Source organism: Mus caroli, unplaced genomic scaffold, assembly GCF_978045245.1.
Source record: "Mus caroli unplaced genomic scaffold, Mus_caroli_1 scaffold_8, whole genome shotgun sequence".
NCBI classification, from domain to species: Eukaryota; Metazoa; Chordata; class Mammalia; order Rodentia; family Muridae; genus Mus; species Mus caroli.
Genome location: NW_028227263.1, coordinates 99,538,723 through 99,561,164, shown reverse-complemented (window position 1 = coordinate 99,561,164; position 22,442 = coordinate 99,538,723). Strand labels below are relative to the sequence as shown.

The following is a 22,442-nucleotide window of genomic DNA, read 5'->3' as shown; positions in this document are numbered from 1 at the left end:
GCTCCTGATGGGGTAAGCAATAAAGCTTGTGCTGCAGAAGATTCCGGTTGCCCTGAGCGTGTTCTTACCAGGGGAACAAAAGCGCGGGCAATAAATGGTGCCGGAACCCGCGAGCTACTACATCACGGAGAAGGAGCGGTTAATGAAGTGTTCCCGGAAACAGACTGTTGAGAAGGATCCGGTGTGGGTTCAGAACTCTACAGCTGGGGAACTGTGGTAATGAAGTGTTCCCGGAAACAGACTTTTGAGAAGGATCCAACGTAGATTCAGAACTCTTCAGCTGGGGAACGGATGCGCGTTCGTTACAGCTTTACAAGGTATGTCTGGTCTTGAACTTTCTCTAGTGTTAAAAGCCCTTTTATTTCCTTTCACATGTCAACAAGTGGTTAAGGCAGGGTGGAGAATTCTGGACAAAATTCAAGACAGTCTATCAGAAGTAAAGCGGGGAGAGAGAGCAGGAAAAAAGAGAAAGCATGGCGCGCGAAATAAGTATACAGGCCTTTCCACGGGTCTTGAACCCGAGGAAAAGTTAATGTCAGGGAAGAATACCTGGGGAGAGATTAGAAGGAAAGAGGAGAAAAAACAAAGGAAAAAAGAAAAGTTAATGTCAGGGAAGAATACCTGGGGAGAGATTAGAAGGAAAGAGGAGAAAAGAGATGAGTTTAAAGAGCCAGTTCTTAGTAGCTGTGAATCAGATGAAAAAATTAGCCCTTCTGAGAAAACAGACTTGGAGGAGGGAGCAGCTCGTTATGAGAGAGAAATTTGAGCTTTTAAGTCAAGAAAAAAGCCAAAAGCGGCTGGCAAAGGCCAGCTTGCTGCTTGGCCTCAGGGCAGTTGGCTTCAAGGTCATAGTGCACCTCCGCCCTATGCGGAGCCCCCGCCCTGCGTAGTGCGTCGGCCCTGTGCAGAGAGGCAGTGCGCAGACTCGTTCATTTCAAGAGAGGCACAAAGAAAGATACAACAGGCATTTCCGGTCTTTGAAGGAGCCGAGGGTGGGCGTGTTCACGCTCCGGTTAAAGAGCTTGCCGAATCGGTCCGTAAATATGGAGCCAATGCTAATTTTACTTTGGTGCAGTTAGACAGGCTTGCCAGCATGGCACTAACTCCTGCCGACTGGCAAATGATTGCAAAAGCCGCTCTCCCCAGTATGGGCAAATATATGGAATGGAGAGCTCTATGGCAAGAGGCTGCACAAACGCAGGCCCGAGCAAACGCTGCTGCTTTGACTCCAGAGCAGAGAGATTAGACTTTTGACAGGTTCAAACCTTGGCAGCCACATCTAATGATTGGGCAGTTTTAGTTACCTCCTTTTCAGGACAAATAGATAACCATTATCCAAAACATCCAGTTTTACAGTTTGCCCAAAATCAATCTGTTGTGTTTCCACAAATAACAGCAAGAAACCCACTTAAAAATGGGATTGTGGTATATACTGATGGATCAAAAACTGGCATAGGTGCCTATGTGGCTAATGGTAAAGTAGTATCCAAACAATATAATGAAACTTCACCTCAAGTGGTAAAATGTTTAGTGGTTTTAGAAGTTTTAAAAACCTTTTTAGAACCCCTTAATTTTTTAGAAATGGCTGGAGTGATTAAGCCTTCCAGTAAAGTTGCCAATATTTTTCAGTAGATACAATTAGTTTTGTTTGCCTCTCCTTTAACTGGAGAAAAGGCCTCACATGTGATTCAACATTGCCTTGAGGCATGGAGTGCTTGGGGAAAACCCAAACTACTTAAGACTGATAATGGACCAGCTTATACATCTCAAAAATTCCAACAGTTCTGCCGTCAGATGGACGTAACCCACCTGACTGGACTTCCATACAACCCCCAAGGACAGGGTATTATTGAGCGGGCGCACCGCACCCTCAAATCCCATCTAATAAAACAGAAAGGGGGAGTCGAGGTGCTCTACCCCGAGTACCAAGAGTGTCTGTGTCTACAGCACTTTTTACACTCAATTTTTTAAATCTTGATTCTCATGGCCATACCGCGGCTGAACGACATTGTTCAGAGCCAGATAGGCCCAAAGAGATGGTTAAATGGAAAGATGTTTTAAATAACAAATGGAAAGGCCCGGATCCTATTTTGATAAGATCCAGGGGAGCTGTTTGTGTTTTTCCACAGAATGAAGACAACCCATTTTGGATACCAGAAAGACTCACCCGAAAAATCCAGACTGACCAAGGGAATACTGATGTCCCTCGTCTTGGTGATGTCCAGGGCGATAACAACAAAGGGAGAGCAGCATTGGGAGATACAGAATTGGACGGCTAAATTTGAACAGACCCTTCAAAAATTGAGACTTGCCCCACGCACTTGGACCTGTCCCTGACCTAAGGACTATCTTTTCAACATTTTCCTTCTTTAAAGAATGGGTGGGGGTGGAATTATTTGGAGCTGTTCTTTGCTGTGGATTAGTGTTGCTTCTTTGATTGGTCTGTAAGCTTAAGGCCCAAACTAGGAGAGACATGGTGATTATTTCCCAGGCGCTTGCAGCACTAGAACATGGTGCTTCCCCTGATATATGGTTATCTATGCTTAAGCAATAGGTCGCTGGCCACTCAGCTCTTGCACCCCACGAGGCTAGTCTCATTGCACGGGATAGAGTGAGTGTGCTTCAGCAGCCCGAGAGAGTTGCATGGCTAAGCACTGCAGTAGAAGGGCTCTGTGGCATATATGAGCCTATTCTAGGGAGACATGTCATCTTTCAAGAAGGTTGAGTGTCCAAGTGTCCTTCCCCCAAGAAAAACGACACGGGAGCGGACCAAGACCCCTTTGGGTGATGAGCCTGGGAGGAGGTTTTGTGTAAAACCCCTATTTTACACACTGGGGATTTGACCTCTATCTCCACTCTCATTAATATGGGTGGCCTATTGCTCTTATATAAAAGAAAAGGGGGAGATGTAAGGAGCCGCCTTCACATTCGCCATTACAAGATGGCGCTGATGGCACTGACACCCGTGTTCTAAGTAGTAAACAAGCAAGCTGTGCATGTGCCGGGGTAGCTTTCCACGCCATGTGCTCTGCCTTTCCCGTGACGACAACTCTGGCTGATGGGCTGCAGCCAATCAGGGAGTGACACGTCCGAGGCGGAGGACAGACCTCCATAAAAGGGAGGGGGCTCCGCCATCTCTCTCTCTCTCTGGCTCTCTTCTCCACTGGCTCCTGATGGGGTAAGCAATAAAGCTTGTGCTGCAGAAGATTCCGGTTGCCCTGAGCGTGTTCTTACCAGGGGAACAAAAGCGCGGGCAATAGCATATGCCACCACAGATAATTTATATGACTCTGGGAATCATCCCCAGGGATTCATACATGGTAAGGAAGTGCTTTACAACCTGAGACATATCCTCATGCCCAGCCCATGAATAAGATATTTAAACAGGTAGTCTGTGTTTGGTAAGTGAGCAGTGGTGAATGGAGTAAGGGCACCAAGAGTGTGTGCAAGCTCTTGACTCTAAGAAGACACGGTGGACTCTGAATGTAGCAAGCCTGGACTTGATATGTATTGTCAAGCATTTGGGTTGAATGTGGGGAGGCTATTGGAGCAGAGGCTCTATGGAAAACAGTTATACAGAAGAGGGGAGGATTGGTCAGATGATGTGGAAATGAAGACTTTGGCAGTCCCACTGATGTGCAGCTTGACTCAATACAGAACAGGTGATTGTACAGAGTGGGTGGTAAGGTTAAAAACGGTTAAAATGTAGAGAAGAGTGGATTGATCATCTAGATGGATATGGTAGTTGCTATAAATAAGGAGAGGGCTGGTGCTCAATAAATCTGTAAACCAGACAGGCCATGATCTAATAAAGTTAAATCCCCATAAGTGACATTAAGAATGTAATTTTTAAATGCAGAAATAAAGTGCTTCACGACCTGCATAAGACTGCAGCAGTCAACGCTCCAGGAGGGGAAGGGGAGGCAACCCACTCCTAGTTGAAGAATTACAGGTACTCAATGCTGCTGAGTTGCAGGGTAGGCTTTCCACAGGGACAATATCCCAAGACATTTTGCCCATTTTTAAGTCGTCAGCCTTATACATACACTTTTTGGATTCAGCAGGTTTCATATGTAAAACAAAAATCATAAAACATGTGCTGTTTCTGCTCTATTCTATTGCTGTGAAGAGACACCATGACCCAGGTAACTCTCAGAAAACATCTAATTGGGGGGCTTGATTAAAGCCCTAGAGGGTTAGTCCTTGATTATCTTACAGCAGACAGACATGGTGCTGGAGCAGTACCTGTGAGTTTTAAAATCCTGATCTGCAGTCAGGCAACAGGCAGAGAAATGGGAGAGGAGAGGAGAGAGAGAGAGAGAGAGAGAGAGAGAGAGAGAGAGAGAGAGAGAGAGAGAGAGAGAGAGAGAGAGAGAGAAAGACAAAGAGACAAAGAGACAAAAAGACAAAAAGACAAAAAGACAAAAAGACAGAGACAGTCAGAAACAGAGAGACACACAGAAATAGAGAAATACAGACAGAAAGAGACACACAGACAGAAAGAGGCACACAGACTGAGACTCAGACAGACAGAGAGACAGACAGGCACACACACACACACACACACACACACACACATTCTTGTGTCGGCTCTTGAAACATCAAAATCCATACCCAAGTGACACACTTCTTCCAAAAAAGCCACACCTCCTATTTCTTCTCAAGTAGTTCCACTCGGTATTGACAAAGCATTAAAATATGAGTCTGTCGTATCCATTTTCATTTAAACCATCACATATAGAAGATGACATAAACTAGAGATGGGGAATGGGCGCAGCACACCAAATGAGTAGGAGTAGTGGAGGGAAATTTTTAATAACAAAAATATATTGCACTCATATATGAAATTCTCAACCTTGCCATTGCAAAGAAATGAACTCTTTAACATGAAGCAAAATACTAACATTAAGATAGGAAGTCATAATGGATACCTTACAAGATGTTCAGCCATAGGGATGTGGGAAAGAGCAGGACTCATTGGGTGATGTGTATCTGGCTAGTATCATGGCTCTGGTCATGGATGGAGCAAGACATGAAATGGTGCTCAACATGGATGTGGAGATGAGATAAAGAAGTTGAAAAGTCTCTACAGAAATTTTCTGCCTTGAAATCACAAGGATAAGAAGGGAAGCCTTTCCAGGATTAGGATGCAGAAGGAGAAGGCATTTCTGAGTATCCAGGAGCCCACAGCCAGAACAGAATTGCATTTTCTGCTAGCCCACCCCAGGCACTGATGCCCAGCACATCCAAATCAGGGTCTTTATTTCTGCTGATTCAGAGACAGCTTGGTATCATTTTAAATTTCAATTAGTCATGTGCTTTTGTCATTGTCCCTATCTTACCTATAGGAAAGTAGAGAAGCAAGGCAGTTCAGAAATGGTTCCATGCTGTCTCATCTAGTGTTTTACTGCTGTGAACAGACATCACAAACAAGGCAACTCTCATAAGGACAGCTTTTAACTGGGCCTGGCTTCCAGGTTCAGAGGTTTAGTCCATTATCATTAAGGAGGGAACATCAACCTCTGCTGTGCCCTGTGTAGTGGACAATAATCTGGCTGAGTGGCTGCCGGAAGGATGAAGAATATGCAACTACTCTCTTCTAATATGTGTGATTCTGAAATGGCTGTTCACACACATTAGAAGAGAGAAGGGAAATTTGGAGCCCATCAAGAATATTAGTGCAGGAAATAGGAAGAGTGCTTGAGTGGAGAACACAGGCAGACTCTAGGGTCTTGGATGGTTTCCTATCTCTGAAAAGCCCTGCTCAGTCCAGACTGCCCAGGCCTCAGCAGGACGGAAGGCTTTGAGTGAAAGGTACCAGGAAACTTGACCTATCAAGGCTGAATGCATGCATCTCTCATGTGCTCCCCTGGTTCCTGCAACCCTGCTTAGCTTGAGGAGGATGTGGAGGAAAAGCCACAACTTTTGTTATTGTCTTGCAGGGAGCACTGGTTTTCTGCTTTGAGCTACTTTTGTTAGAAACTGTTCTCATTACCATGACCATACAACTGACAAAAAAGCAACTTGTGAGTGGAAAGATTTTTTTCTTTTGGCTCAAAATTTGAAAGAGTATGCTCCATCATGGCTTAGATCGTAGGATTGGTTGTGTTTTCTTCTAGCCAGAGCTGTCCTGTGTCATGTAACAGTACAGAAGTCATGCATATCATGACTCTGATTCTACATCAGAATGTCCCCGTGACCCCTTAACTTTAAATATAACATTCAGATTTTTTTGGGTCTTCCCTAGCTGTGTAATGAGTGGTATGAAATGAAGTTAACAGAGAAGATGGCACTGGATTTGGGGTCCTTGATGCTGACAGCTTAGTACAGTGATGGTGGAAAGTACAAATGTTGCAGGTCTAGACCAGAGCCAAATTCTGTTGGGCTACATTTATCTTTCTTATTAACCATTCATCACACATCTCTGTACTTGACATATCCTCCTTAACATTAGGTCTTAATATCCTAACAGGCTATGCATGTCTACCAAGTTGAAGGCTAAGTATGCTGTTAGAGAACACTTGAGACCTATAGCAGTGATTTCATCCTTGGACTTAACCTGCCTAAATGAGGTTTCCATTGGCATTTTAAAATTTTATTTATGGCTTTTTCCCCGCCCCCCCCCCTGTAATTTCTTACTTTAGAAGTCTCAGGAAGCTGTTTCTAAATTGGAACATTGTATTTGGGGCAATTTGAACCTGCGTTCTTGAGCCATAGATTTTATATGTGGCTCATAATAAGCTCTCTTGTTCCTTTGATGTGAGAGTGGTGTTTTTTGTGAGAGATGGAAGGAGCTGTCTTTATCTACACTTGTTACTAGATGCTGTATGACTCATATGTATTCGCTTGGTTGTTTCTCTTCTTAAAATAGTTTGCTGTACATATGGAACAACCCATGGCCTCAGCCATAATATGTAGTAGAGAATGGCCTCATTGGCCATTAATGAGAGGAGAGGCTCTTGGTCCTGTGAAGGCTCAATGCCCCAGTATAGAGGATTGCCAGGGCGGGGTGGCGGGAGTAGGGGGTGGGTGGAGGAGCACCCTTATCGAAGCAGGGGGAGGGGATGGGACAGGGAGTTTCTACAGGGGAAACTGGGAAAGGGGATAACATTTGAAATGTAAATAAATAGAATATCCAATAAAAAACAAAAAGAAAAAAATTACATTTTTTATAGAAAGGGCTTGTGCCAGGTCCTCAACATCTTTAATTGCCATCTAATGGGACAGGCATCAAGGATCCCAAAACTTACAAAACACATTCACTTTCTGGAGGCTCATGTAAAAATTGAAAGAATTTTCTGCCATTAGCAAATGCAGTATTTAGGAAATCCTGCCCCTTTATAGCCCAGAAGTTCAGATGAAAATAAGAATAAAGTCATATAATGTAAGGTACAAAGTAAGAATGAATGGGGAGGCAAATGTTTTGGAGCTTGTGTTTCCTGGCTTGTAGTTGGAATTTGCTCTCTTGGCCTGCCTACCTCTCTGCTTCTTGGTTTCTGTCTACCTCTCTGCTCCTTGGTCTTCAGGCTAGTGTCCTAGTCAGCTGTTTTGTGTTGTGATAAAGCACTGCCCAAAGCAACCTGGACAGGAAAAGGAATGTTTCACTTTATAGGTTGGGTGACATTCAATGAAGCCAGGGAAGGAACCCAAGCAGGGACTCAGAAGTAGGAATGGAAGCAGAAACCAAGACAGGGGTGTTTTTCACTGGCTTGCTCTCTGCAGCTTGCTGTGCTTGCTTTCTTATACACCCCTGGACTGCCTGCTCAGGGGTGGCACCACCCACAGTGGGCATGGCTCTCCCACATCATTCATTGATTAAGAAAATGCCCCACAAGCAAACCCACAGATCAGTTTGGTGGAGACAATTTCTCAATCAAGGTTTTCTCTTCCCAGAGGACCCTAGTTTGTGTCAACTTGACAAAAGCTAACCAGAAAGCTAGAGAATGTATTAAGATTAACACTGCCCTTTGCATGATAGATAACATCTTAGTGAAACAACAGACTGTGCTGTTTAAGTGAGCAATCAACTGTCAATCAGACCTTTGTGGACAAAGATATGACTCATGAATTCGTGAGAGTGCTTTAAAATGTAGGCTTAAAGTTGGGTGTGGAGAGCGGTGATAACATTTGCCATCACTAGATGGCGCCGGCTTCCGCAGTGCCTTATGCCACCTAAACAAAGAACAAGCTGTGTGCACATGTGCTAGAGTAAATGCGCGCCAAGTCATAGCCCACCCCGGGGCGTGTATATGAGATCGTGGGTAAGCGACCAGTCAGGCGTGGACACGCCACGCCAGGGTGTATATAAGCAGTGCCTTTCTGAGGTTCTTTGGCTACCTCATCAATATGCAATAAAGAATTGCTACAGAAGAATCCTGTGTTCCCTGCGTGTTCTTGCGGGCGAGGACAATAGCACGGGACAGTTGGGTGCACTCTCTGATTAAAAGGTATTCACTGAGTACCTACTATGCTCCACAAAGTGTCTTCAGTAATGCAGTGCACAGCTGTGAACCAGACAAGGTCTTGAGAGGCTACATTCTATTGGAGAAAAACTGGCAACTCCTGCAAGTCTCTCCAGTTTATTCATCTGTGGTTAAATGACTACTGTGCTTTCAAGTCTCTGACACTTTTTCCATCTGCCTCATTGCATCTGACTCTCTTCAGTAAGACAACAGAAACAGTAGGGGGAAGGTAAATGTCTTCTTATAGCTCCACTTCTCTCTATAGCATCCTATATCATCATTTACTATGTTCTGTGCCTTTGCTCCTGCTACTCTACACGAAGTATCCCTGCTTCCATTAAGGCCATTCTTATAAGAGAGCAGGACATTGGAGCTTGAAGACTAATTCAGAGGATAGTGCAGGTTTGGCATGGGCCACAGTTACCCACATTAAAGTGCTGTATTACTTGGTGCTTTGGGTAAGTGGAAGAATAAACATTTATGCACTTTTCTCATTTCCTGGTTTCTTTTGTTCCCTTTCATTGGCTGGTCCAAAGAAATGTATGCATGTATTCAGCAAATGGAGAGTCCTGAACACACATAGAGAAACAAGTATTTTCAGGTGAATTTGGAAAGAGTAGTCATTGATGAACACAATGATGACCCATAATTATGATTTCCAAATTTATATCTCTAACAGGATACTTTAGTCTCAGACGAGCTTGTTTCTCTCTGGTTGTGTTTGCTTTTCAATTCTTTTACAACAAGTTACTAGGCATGCACAGCCTCTAACAGCACAGTGGTTATGTATGGTTTCTATATGTCAGGAATCAGATTTCATCTTAACTAGAGCTTCTTTTCAAGGAGTTATAAGGATATAGTCATGGCGTTGACTGGGATCATGTGTCTAATTTTAGTCTTAGGGTCTTTTATTACCTTACTGGCTGTCATCAGAACATAGTCCACTTCACAACATAGCCGCATGTTCCAGAAAGACAACAGCCAAGTGTCTCTGGGACTTCCTGTCTTACAGCCAGATTTCTGAAATTCCATTTATCAGGCTCCATTATCTTCCTTCTGTCATTTCTCACTGTTCCTTAGCTCAATCCATTGGAGCCACAATGGATGTTACTCTTCACACCCTCTGAACATCTGCTGTTTCCTCCCATCTGTACAGGATCCAGTTTATGCCTTGGCCCTGTTCACTCTCAGCTTTTGATGAGAGATCATCCACTTGCTGATCTCATACATTTCCTGCTATTGTAGTTCATCAATGGGAGGAGAGACTCATGGTCCTGTGAGGCCCTATACCCCAGTATAGGGAAATGACAGGATAGGAAGTGGGAGTGGGTGGGTTGGTGTACAGGGGGAGGGTGATAAGGGGTTTTCAGATGGAAAATCAGGAAAAGGGATAACATTTGAAATGTAAATAAAGAAAATATCTAATAAAAAACAAAAAGTGAAAAAAAAAAGAAAAAAAGTGCAAGAAAGTGTTCAATTATGGGAGTGGGTGTGTTGAGGAGCAGTGGGGGAGGGTGAAGGGGAGAGGGGGCTTTTGGAGGGGAAACTAGGAAAGGGGATAACATTGGAAATTTAAATAAAGAAAATATCTAATAAAAATAAAATAAAATAAAAGAAATTTTGGACGATATTTGAGAAATTCATTTACAAGGCCAAGAATGTTGGAGAAATTCTTATTCATGACTACTTTGAGAAGTATAAGAAAATTGGATTAAAAATAATTAATTGAAAGCACTGCAATCAGTGAGGTGTTTCTGAGAGAAGAGTAAGTTAATATTGTCTTGACTATCAACATCTACTTTCTGACATCTCAGTGGTTTTCTGAAGATGGCTGTCTGTATATTCATCCTCCTCAGGAAGTCCTCCAGAGCACTTTTAAGAATAGTTTGGAGGGACCAATGGTTTCTACAATGCCTAAAGGAGCCTATAATGAAGTAAATGATGGGGTTGTCAGAGCTGTTTACACAGGGCAGGACTGCAGTAACGTGGTAAATGTGACAAAACAGATGATGCAAATGAACCCCAAACTAGTGTAACAGGAACAAGTAAAGCCCAAGAGGCAGGCCACAGATGAGGTAGACCATCACTGTGAGAGAGATGATAACATACTGCAGGGACAGGGGTTTTCTCCTGGAGCCACAGAGGATCCTCAGCAGTAGGGCCATTCTGGACCCAGAGAGAAACATAAATAAAAAAAATTAGAAGTGCAGTTATAATAAAGTCAACATATTTCCAAAAATGATGACGAGTCTCACCCAGGAATTCCAAGAAGAACTTATCAAGGATGCCCATGAGAAAGGACAGAACCCAGATTAAGGTACATATGATAGCTGACATGTTTCTTGGGTGGTGGCAATGGTACCAGTTTGGCCACAATACAGACAGGCAGTGCTCCATGCTAATATCATTGAGGACACTCAGCCCTGCGTTATAGGGAACAATTGCTGAATTCCATAAGATATCTTTGCTTAATTTATGGGCATAGATGAAGTCAATGACTTTTGGTATAGCATTGGAAATGTAAATGAGCTAAATACCTAATAAAAAATGGAAAAAAAAAGAAATTAGAATAGCACTCTATTAATGCTGGAGAATTTGATTAAGGGAACAATTCTCAAATTCCCAAGAACACAGTCTTCCATAACTCAAGTAAAGCTGATAGCATTGATGTCTACAGGTTTGTTCAAGTGGCAAAGACATATGTTTATAGCCCTGTGTGTTCTTAACAATCCCTGATATTTTGGGAAAACTATGAATACACACACACACACACACACACACACACACACACACACATATCTTTTACTTCTTTGATAGGTGCAACAATTAGTTAAATAATTTTGCATTGGAAAGATGTCTCTTGGGTTAAGAAAACTGCTGTAATCTCAATGAATTTAAAAATGAGTCCTTAAAAGAAATTTACTAGTCCTGATATGAGAAGAAACCTGTAGGAGGACCAGCAGTCTCAATAAATCTGGACCCGTGTGATTTCTCAAACACTGGACAACCAAACAGCATAAACCAGCTGTTATGAGGCCCCAGACATACAATAGATATCTTCCGGGTCTGCGTTCATTCAGAGATGATGCACCTAACCCACAAGAGACTGGAATCCCCAGGGAGTTTAGAGGTCAAGTGGGGTCGGGATGGGGGCATCCATGTGGAGACAGGAGGTGGGGAGGAGGTGTGGGATGTGGAGCAGTTGGAGAGTGGATGGGGGTGGAAGTGGGAAATGGAATATGGAATGTAAAAAATTAATGAAAAAATCAAAACAAAACAGAGTGGAAAACAGTTTTTTGTTGCTTGATGTGATATATGCCAGACAATTTGATTAATAATTATAAGCACATGTCTACAGACATAATTTTATCATCAGTATTGATTGTGAAGGTAACAGAATGAGATTGCCTACATTGCAAATGATTGGTATCTCAGATGAGAAATATGTTTTGTTTCATTAAATATTCTCAATAATAAAAAAAAAAAGTTCTCGCTAACCGAATCCAAGAATACATCAAAACAATCATCCATCCTGACCAAGTAGATTTCATTCCATGAATGCAGGGATGGTTTAATATATGGAAATCCATCAACGTAATCCATTATATAAACAAACTCAAAGACAAAAAACACATGATCATTTCCTTAGATGCGGAGAAAGCATTTGACAAATTCCAACACCCATTCATGTTAAAAGTCTTGGAAACAACATGAATTCAAGGCCTATACCTAAACATGATAAAAGCAATATCCAGCAAACAAGTAGCCAACATCAAAGTAAACGGTGAGAAGCTGGGAGCAATCCCACTAAAATCAGGGACTAGACAAGGCTGTCCACTTTCTCCGTACCTATTCATCATTATAATTGAACTCCTAGCCAGAGCAATTCGACAACACAAGGAGATCAAGGGGATCCAAATTGGAAAGGAAAATGTCAAAATATCACATTTTGCAGATGATATGATAGCATATATAAGTGATCCTAAAAATTCCACCAGAGAACTCCTAAACCTGATAAACAGCTTCAGTGAAGTAGCTGGGTATAAAATTAACTCAAACAAGTCAATGTCCTTTTTCTACACAAAGGATTAACAGTCTGTGAAAGAAATTAGGGAAACAATACCCTTCTCAATACTCGCAAATAATATAAAATACCTTGGCTTGACTCTAACTAAGGAAGTGAAAGATCTCTATGATAAGAACTACAAGTCTCTGAGGAAAGAAATCAAAGAAGATCTCAGAAGATGGAAAGGCCTCCCATGCTCATGGATTGGTAGGATCAATATAGTAAAAATGTCTATCTTGCCAAAAGCAATCTACAGATTCAATGCAATCCCCATCAAAATTCCAACTCAATTCTTCAATTAATTAGAAAGGGAAATCTGCAAATTCATCTGGAATAACAAAAAAACTAGGATAGCAAAAAATCTTCTCAAAGGTAAAAGAACCTATGGTGGAATCATTATGCCTGACCTAACCTGTACTACAAAGCAATTGTGATAAAAAAAAAAACAAAAAACAAAACTGCATGGTACTGGTATAGCGACAGACAAGTAGACCAATGGAATAGAATTGAAGACCCAGAAATGAACCCATACACCTATGGCCACTTGATCTTTGACTAGGGAGCTAAAACAATCCAGTGGAAAAAATACAGCATTTTCAACAAATGGTGCTGGCACAACTGGTGGTTATCATGTAGAAGAATGCAAATTGATCCATTCTTATCTCTTATCTCTTTGTACTGAGATCAAATCTAAGTGGATCAAGGAACTTCACATAAAACCAGAGACAGTGAAACTTATAGAGGAGAAAGTGGGGATAAGCCTCAAGATATGGGCACAGGGGAAAAATTCCTGAATAGAACAGCAATGGCTTGTGCTGTATTATCTATAATCCACAAATGGGACCTCATAAAATTGCAAAGCTTCTGTAAGGCATTTACACAACGGAGTACTACTCAACTATTAAAAAGAATGAATTTATGAAATTCCTAGGCAAATGGATGTACCTGGAGGGCATCATCTTGAGTGAGGTAACCCAATCACAAAAGAACTCACATGATATGTACTCACTGATAGGTGGATATTATCCCAGAATCTTAGAATACCCCAGATATAAGATACAATTTGCAAAACCCATGAAACTCAAGAAGAGCGAAGACCAAAGTGTGGATACTTTGCTCTTTCTTAGAATTGGGAATAAAACACCTATGGAAAGAGTTACGGAGACAAAGTTTGGAGCTGAGACAAAATAATGGACCATCTAGAGATTGCCATACATGGGGATCCATCCCATAATCAGCCTCCAAACTCTGACACCATTGCATACACTAGCAAGATTTTGCTGAAAGGACCCTGATATGGCTGGCTCTTGTGAGGCTATACTGGGCCCCAGCAAACACAGAAGTGGAGGCTCACAGTCAGCTATTGGATGGATCACAGGACCCCCAATGGAGGAGCTAGTGAAAGTACTCAAGGAGCTAAAGGGATCTGCAACCCTATAGGTGGAACAACAATATGAACTAACCAGTACTCCATGCAGCTCATGTCTCTAGGTGCATATGTATCAGAAGATGGCCTAGTTGGCCATCAGTGGACAGAAAGGCCCATTAGTCTTGCAAACTTTATATGCTTCAGTACAGGGGAACGCCAGGTCCAAGAAGTGGGAGTGGGTGAGTAGGGGAGTGTGTGTGTGGGTATGGGATCTTTTGGGATAGCATTGGAAATGTAAATGAAGAAAATACCTAATATAATAATAATGATGTTGATGATGATGATGATCATCATCATAATAATAATAATAAACATTGACCCTTCTTCTGGCAATCATAATGTAATATAGATATTGGTGTACATATGGCTTAATAAAATCATTTATATATAAAAGGAGAGTAACATAACCACATGGTTCAAGAATTCTGGACTGTCGATTCAAATACAGAACTTGTGTATACTCTTTAGTCTGGGTCCTACTTCCTGTGTATAACTCAGGACCTTTTAATCACATGGAAATGATTCCCTACTCTCACGATCAGGGTTGGATCCATTTCCTGCCCTCCTGTAACCTCAGAAAGCAAAGCATCAGATTTGTCTCCCAGGATTTAAAAATAACAGAAAAGTTGAAGATATCAGGGTTTTATTGAGGTACATTAAGGGAACAATACTTCCACATGGTCAAAAGAATGGATTCTGAGTTATACACCTCACTCTGGGTTGAGACATGACACTGGTCTGTGCAACAGATTACAGATCACATGCATTAACCTCCTCCCTTGAGATGACCAAGCTGCACCTGTCAGTCACCTGCCAGGGGATTGCTAAGTAGGGAGAAGGAATGACAACTCACTCATCTTTCACAGGAGTTCCACCTTCTATGCAGCCATCTCTGACCTTTCCTCAGTTGGTACAGTTAAGTCTGTCTGCTTCTCTGAAAGCACTCTGACTCAGAAAAGTATAAGGTTCCTTTTTCTTTCTTTAGATCTCCTTTACTTTTGAACATGGGCCAAATGACCAAGCAACATTTTCCTGACAGTCTGGACTCTCTCCATCATTTCTGAAACCCACATCCCTTTCCACCATGGAGTTTTTTCCCAACTTCAATTGCTGGACCTACCAGCTTTCTTGGGATGTCAAAAGGCATGGCTTTTTCTCTTCCCCCTTTCCATCTCCCTCCTCCTGGCAGCTGCCCAGATTTACAGATTGTTTAGTCTGTTGTTTTGCTCTGAAATATTAGTAAAACTGTGATTGTGTTTCCTTCTAAAATCTGTTTTTACAATATTTTGGGGGAGTGTTTCAAAATTCTTTCATTACTGAGGGAACCCTGATTTCTACCCTAACACAAGGGCTCATTATGGCTTGGCTGAGCATGTAGATTTATTTTTGTACACTGATTGTGTATTTATGTGTATGCTGGTTTGGAGGAGAGTGGCAGAGGGTTATATATGAGACTGGACTGAATTTCCCAGCACCATAAAGAACAGAAGAAGGGGAGTGAGGTCTCAGTCCCAGAAAAGAGGTAGAGAAATTAAAATAGAACAACAAATGGAAGCCTTATTGGGGTGGCATGAAGTAAACCACATGAATGGATTCCATTCTTTCTCCCAGGAGGCCTTTAGTGGTATTTACTTTGAAGGAAAAAGCCTTTACTTGAGAGGAGCTTTTGAAGGGAAATAGAAGTGTAGGTCTTAAAAATTCTACATTACCATGCACCCAAACCCCACCATATGCACGTGCACAAGTACACACACACAATGCCTCGTTATGAAAATAGCAACTGAGCTGAAATCAACTGCTATTTTCTCTTTAATTTTTCCAGTAGTCGAAGGGGTAAAAATTTACATTTTCCTTTTTAAATTTTAGAAATGAGAAAGGGAAGCCAGTGAAGAGGAAGAGAGATAAGGTTATAGGCCAATTAAGGACATATGTCCCACTCCAGCTTATCTCTTTTGCTTCACAAACTAGAGGTGACCCCTTCAGAGGACAAACTTAGAAACCAGGCTCCCAGTGGTCTACAGAGGGTTAGTACATTCTCATATGAGGCAGGAAATATAGTTTTTGTTTTTATTTATTTATTTATTTATTTATTTATTTATTTATTTATTTATATATATTTCCATTTCTTAATTTTTCTTAGATTTATTTTTATTAGATATTTTCTTCATTTACATTTCAAATCTTTTCCCCTTTCCTAGTTTCCTCTGAAAATCCCCTATACTGTCCCCCTCCCCCTCTTCCCCAACCCACCCACTCCTGCTTCCTGGCCCTGGCATTACCCTATACTGGGGCCTAGAATTTTCACAAGTCCAAGTGTCTCTCCTCCATTGATGGCCAAGTAGGACATCCTCTGCTACATATGCAGGTAGAAACAGGAGCTCTGGGGGTACTGGTTAGTTCATATTGTAGTTTCTCCTATAGGGTTGCAGACCACTTAAGCTCCTTGGGTACATTCTCTAGCTCCTTTATTGGGGACCCTGTGTTCCACCCAATAGATGACTGTGAGCATCCACTTCTGTATTTGCAGGCACTAGCATAGCCTCACAGGAGATAGCTATTTCAGGGTCCTTTCAGTAATATCCTGTTGGTATATGCAATAGTGTCTGGGTTTGGTGATGGTTAATGGATGGATCCCCGGGTGGAGCAGTCTCTGGATGGTCCTTTCTTCAGTCTCAGCTATGAACTTTGTCTCTGTAACTCCTTCCATGGGTATTTTGTTCCCCATACTAAGAAGGAATGAAGTATCTACACTTTGTTTTTCCTTCTTCAGTTTCATGAGTTTTGCAAATTGTATCTTGGGTATTCTATGATTCTGGGCTAATATCCACTTATCAGTGAGTGCATATCATGTTTGTTCTTTTGTGATTGGGTTACCTCACTCAGCATGATATACTCCAGATCCACCCATTTGCCTAAGAATTTCATGAATTCATTGTTTTTAATAGCTGGGTAGAACTCCATTGTAAATGTACCACATTTTCTGTATCCATTCCTCTTTTGAAGGTCATCTGTGTTCTTTCCAGCTTCTGGCTATTATAAATAAGGCTGCTATGAACATAGTGGAGCGTGTGTAGTAATTACAAGTTGGAGCATCTTCTGGCTATATGCCCAGGAGAGATATTGCTGGATTTTCCAGTAGAACTATGTCCCATTTTCTGAGAAACCGCCAAACTGATTTCCAGTCACCTTCGGTGACTTTTCAAATATGAGGTTTCTGTTAGGTCGTTATCAACTCTAAAGGCAGTATCTAGAGTTAAGTGTGACTCAGGGAATAAAATGTTAAATTTACTCTGAAGCCAGAGCTCTTTCTTCTGCTCTAAAACAGAACTGTCTTAGAGAAGTGGGGATATTCTGCTTGCTCCCCATGACTTAGTTCCCCAATCCCCCCAATTTTATTTTATCATCTCATCTGTAGCCCAAGGAACTGCAGGGATGGAATATCCTAGGGAGGAGGCTTGGGAGGAGGGATGTGAGGAAAGGATGCTGCCTTTTTGGCTTGGTGAGTAAAGGCCTGAGTGCTCTGTCTGATTTGACATAATATTGCAGTTGACTTCAGCTGTTTTTGCAAATCTATGCCAATTCCTGTCTGTTCAGATCCATTCTGGACATTGGAGCCTGGGATCCTTGTTGCAGCAAAGACCAAGTGTCTGGCAGAGGTCCAGGATAGTAAAGGTGTGTGTGTGTGTGTTTGTGTCTGTGTGTCTGTGTCTGTGTCTGTGTGTATGTATGTCTGTGTGTGTGTCTGTGTGTGTGTATGTGTGTATGTGTATGTTGATATGCATTCTCTGAAGAATCTTAAGGTTTATTATTATTATTATTATTAACAAAATGTCACAGTGATTCCTCCCTCCTTCCATTTTATTGTGTCTTGACTATTTATCTTCCCACGTTTGCCACAGAAAAGTTAATATGTTGGTCAAAATAGTAAAGTCATCAATTCAGATTCCAAGCATCACAGAAAATCGTCCACAGTTTACCCATCTCAATTGTGTGGTTGTAACTATATTTTATAAACAAGATACTCTCTCTTTTGATATTGCGAGCTTTTGTGTTCCCCCTGGTAAGAACATGCTCAGGGCAACCGGAATCTTCTGCAGCACAAGCTTTATTGCTTACCCCATCAGGAGCCAGTGGCGAAGAGAGCCAGAGAGGGAGCCAGAGAGAGAGCGCCAGAGAGAGAGCCAGAGAGAGAGAGAGCCAGAGAGAGAGAGAGAGAATGGCGGAAACCGTCCCTTTTATGGAGGACTGTCCTCCACCTCGGACGTGTCGTTCCCTGATTGGCTGCAGCCCATCGGCCGGAGTTGTCGTCACGGGAAAGGCAGAGCACATGGCGTGGAAAGCTACCCCGGCACATGCGCAGCTTGCTTGTTTACTACTTAGAACACGGGTGTCAGTGCTATCAGCGCCATCTTGTAATGGCGAGTGTGAGGACGGCTCCTTACATCTCCCCCTTTTCTTTTATTTAAGAGCAATAGGCCACCCATAATAATGAGAGTGGAGATAGAGGTCAAATCCCCAGTGTGTAAAATAGGGGCTTTACACAAAACCTCCTCCCAGGCTCATCACCCGAAGGGGTCTTGGTCCGCTCCCGTGTCGTTTTTCCTGGGGGAAGGACACTTGGACACTCAACCTTCTTGAAAGATGACATGTCTCCCTAGAATAGGCTCATAGATGCCGTAGAGCCCTTCTACTGCAGTGCTTAGCTGTGCAACTCTCTCGGGCTGCTGAAGCACACTCACTCTATCCCGTGCAATGAGACTAGCCTCGTGGGGTGCAAGAGCTGAGTGGCCAGCGACCTATTGCTTAAGCATAGATAACCATATATCAGGGGAAACACTATGTTCTAGTGCTGCAAGCGCCTGGGAAATAACCACCATGTCTCTCCTAGTTTGGGCCTTAAGCTTACAGACCAATCAGAGAAGCAACACTAATCCACAGCAAAGAACAGCTCCAAATAATTCCACCCCCACCCATTCTTTAAAGAAGGAAAATGTTGGGGAGATAATCCTTTGGTCAGGGACAGGTCCAAGTGCGTGGGGCAAGTCTCAATTTTCAAAGGGTCTGTTCAAATTTAGCCGTCCAATTCTGTATCTCCCAACGCTGCTCTCCCTTTGTTGTTGTCGCCCTGGACATCACCAAGACGAGGGACATCAGTATTCCCTTGGTCAGTCTGGATTTTTCGGGTGAGTCTTTCTGGTATCCAAAATGGGTTGTCTTCATTCTGTGGAAAAACACAAACAGCTCCCCTGGATCTTATCAAAATAGGATCCGGGCCTTTCCATTTGTTATTTAAAACATCTTTCCATTTAACCATGTCTTTGGGCCTATCTGGCTCTGAACAATGACATTCAGCCGCTGTATGGCCGTGAGAATCAAGATTTAAAAAATTGAGTGTAAAAAGTGCTGTAGACACAGACACTCTTGGTACTCGGGGTAGAGCCTCCTCGACTCCCCCTTTCTGTTTTATTAGATGGAAGTCCAGTCAGGTGGGTCACATCCATCTGACGGCAGAACTGTTGGAATTTTTGAGATGTATAAGCTGGTCCATTATCAGTCTTAAGTAGTTTGGGTTTCCCCCAAGCACTCCATGCCTCAAGGCAATGTTGAATCACATGTGAGGCCTTTTCTCCAGTTAAAGGAGAGGCAAACAAAACTAATTGTATCTACTGAAAAATATTGGCAATTTTACTGGAAGGCTTAATCACTCCAGCCACTTCTAAAAAATTGAGGGGTTCTAAAAAGGTTTTTAAAACTTCTAAAACCACTAAACATTCTACCACTTGAGGTGAATTTTCATTATATTGTTTGGATACTACTTTACCATTAGCCACATAGGCACCTATGCCAGTTTTTGATCCATCAGTATATATCACAACCCCATTTTTAAGTGGGTTTCTTACTGTTATTTGTGGAAACACAACAGATTGATTTTGGATTGAAATTGGATGTTTTGGATAATGGTTATCTATTTGTCCTGAAAAGGAGGTAACTAAAACTGCCCAATCATTAGATGTGGCTGCTAAGGTTTGAACCTGTCAAAAGTCTAATCTCTCTGCTCTGGAGTCAAAGCAGCAGCGTTTGCTCGGGCCTGCGTTTGTGCAGCCTCTTGCCATAGAGCTCTCCATTCCATATATTTGCCCATATTGGGGAGAGCGGCTTTTGCAATCATTTGCCAGTTGGCAGGAGTTAGTGCCATGCCGGCAAGCCTGTACTCTACCGGAGCATGAACACGCTCACCCTCGGCTCCTTCAAAGACCGGAAATGCCTGTTGTATCTTCTTTTGTTCCTCTCTTGAAATGAACGAGTCTGTGCACTGCCTCTCTGTGCAGGGCTGACGCACTACGCAAGGCGGGGGCTCCGCATAGGGCTGAGGTGCACTATGACCTTGAAGCCAACTGCCCAGAGGCCGAGCAGCAAGCTGGACTTTGTCAGCCGCTTTTGGCTTTTTTCTTGACCTATAAGCTCGCATTTCTCTCTCATAACGAGCTGCTCCCTCCTCCAAGTCTGTTTTCTCAGAAGAGCTAATTTCTTTATCTGATTCACAGCTACTAAGAACTGGCTCTTTAAACTCATCTCTTTTCTCTTCTTTCCTTCCAATCTCTCCCCAGGTATTCTTCCCTGACATTAACTTTTCCTTGGGTTCAAGACCCGTGGAAAGGCCTGTATACTTATTTGGCGCACCATGTTTCCTCTTTTTTCCTGCTCTCTCTCCCCGCTTTACTTCTGATAGACTGTCTTGAATTTCGTTCAGAATTCTCCACCCCACCTTAACTGCTTGTTGACATATGAAAAGGAACAAAAAGGCTTTTAACACTAGAGAAAGTTCAAGACCAGACATACCTTGTAAAGCTGTAACGAGTCTCACCGTAGTTCTGGTTCCGCTCCGTCCCCCAGCTGAAGAGTTCTGAATCCACACCGGATCCTTCTCAACAGTCTGTTTTGCGGGAACACTTCATTACCACAGTTCCCCAGCTGAAGAGTTCTGAATCCACACTGGATCCTTCTCAACAGTCTGTTTTCCGGGAACACTTCATTAACCGCTCCTTCCCCATGATGCAGTAGCTCCCGGGTTTCAGCACCATTTATTGCGAGCTTTTGTGTTCCCCCTGGTAAGAACACGCTCAGGGCAACCGGAATCTTCTGCAGCACAAGCTTTATTGCTTACCCCATCAGGAGCCAGTGGCCAAGAGAGCCAGAGAGGGAGCCAGAGAGAGAGCGCCAGAGAGAGAGCCAGAGAGAGAGAGAGCCAGAGAGAGAGAGAAAGAATGGCGGAAACCGTCCCTTTTATGGAGGACTGTCCTCCACCTCGGACGTGTCGTTCCCTGATTGGCTGCAGCCCATCGGCCGGAGTTGTCGTCACGGGAAAGGCAGAGCACATGGCGTGGAAAGCTACCCCGGCACATGCGCAGCTTGCTTGTTTACTACTTAGAACACAGGTGTCAGTGCTATCAGCGCCATCTTGTAATGGCGAGTGTGAGGACGGCTCCTTACATTTTGACATATCTGTTTTTTATTCTGGATGATTCAGAGTCAGCTTTATCAGTATGACATATTTGTGTGAGGAGGTATCTTTTATACTGCTGGGAGCCCCTGATACTAGGGGCAAAAATCACATCAATTTTTATGGCCAAAGCTGTCATGATAATATTGATGTCTGACATGCATTGAAAGAGGAAAATTACTGACCACCAGAACTCTCACCCCAGAGTCCGACCCCCTCTCAAATGAAAACTGTTCCAGGAACATTTCTGAGATAAGGGTTTCCTGGAACGAACCCAGTCCAACCCCTCCCAACTAAGGACTGTGCCAGGGACATTTTTGAGATAAGGGTGTGAGTAAACCTCAGTTCCAATGAATCAAGTACATGGCCAAAGTGTGGGACGCGGTTGCGAAAAGCACTTTGGAAAAACCCTTGGCTGAATCTCTTAGTGACGTAAATTTGTATTTTCCCTGCCCTGCTTCCCCCTTGCCTCCTTCCTATAAAAGCCTGTGAAAAATTTGGGCCGGTCGTCGAATCTCCTCTGCACCATGCTGGGTGTATGAGTTCCGACCCCAGGGCCTCTGGTCTATGTACTTTTTATGTGCTCTCTTGTTGTTGCTTTATTAAATCTTACTCTCTACATCTTAAGTTTAGTCTCAGTGTCTTCTTGGGTGCGCGGCTGTCCCGAGGCTTAAGTGAGTGTCTCCCTTTGGGAGTCCTGGAGTCTTTCAGCATCATCTCCGTTTACAGAAAGAACATGTCACAGAGGTCTCTTTAGGCAGGCAGCTGTCAGTCAGGTACAAAGAATATGTGCTCATTTTGATTCTAGTTATTGTAGAGAGAACAAATTTCTAGGTCTTTCTTAATCAATATGTTTTTTTTTATATCTAGGCCACGATTATAGAAATGTCAAATCTCACAACCTTTGTTCAGAAAACAGGGCCCACATTTCTTATGGAATAAGAGCAGACCAGTGACATTTTGTAACTTCATGAACTGCCTTTG

General features: G+C 42.8%; 1 pseudogene; it reads right to left on the bottom strand.

Moving 5' to 3' along the window:
- Positions 1–10,250: 10,250 nt before the first annotated feature.
- Positions 10,251–15,104, bottom strand: LOC110287679 (mas-related G protein-coupled receptor member X1-like; annotated as a pseudogene).
- Between the last annotated feature and the right edge of the window lie 7,338 nt (positions 15,105–22,442).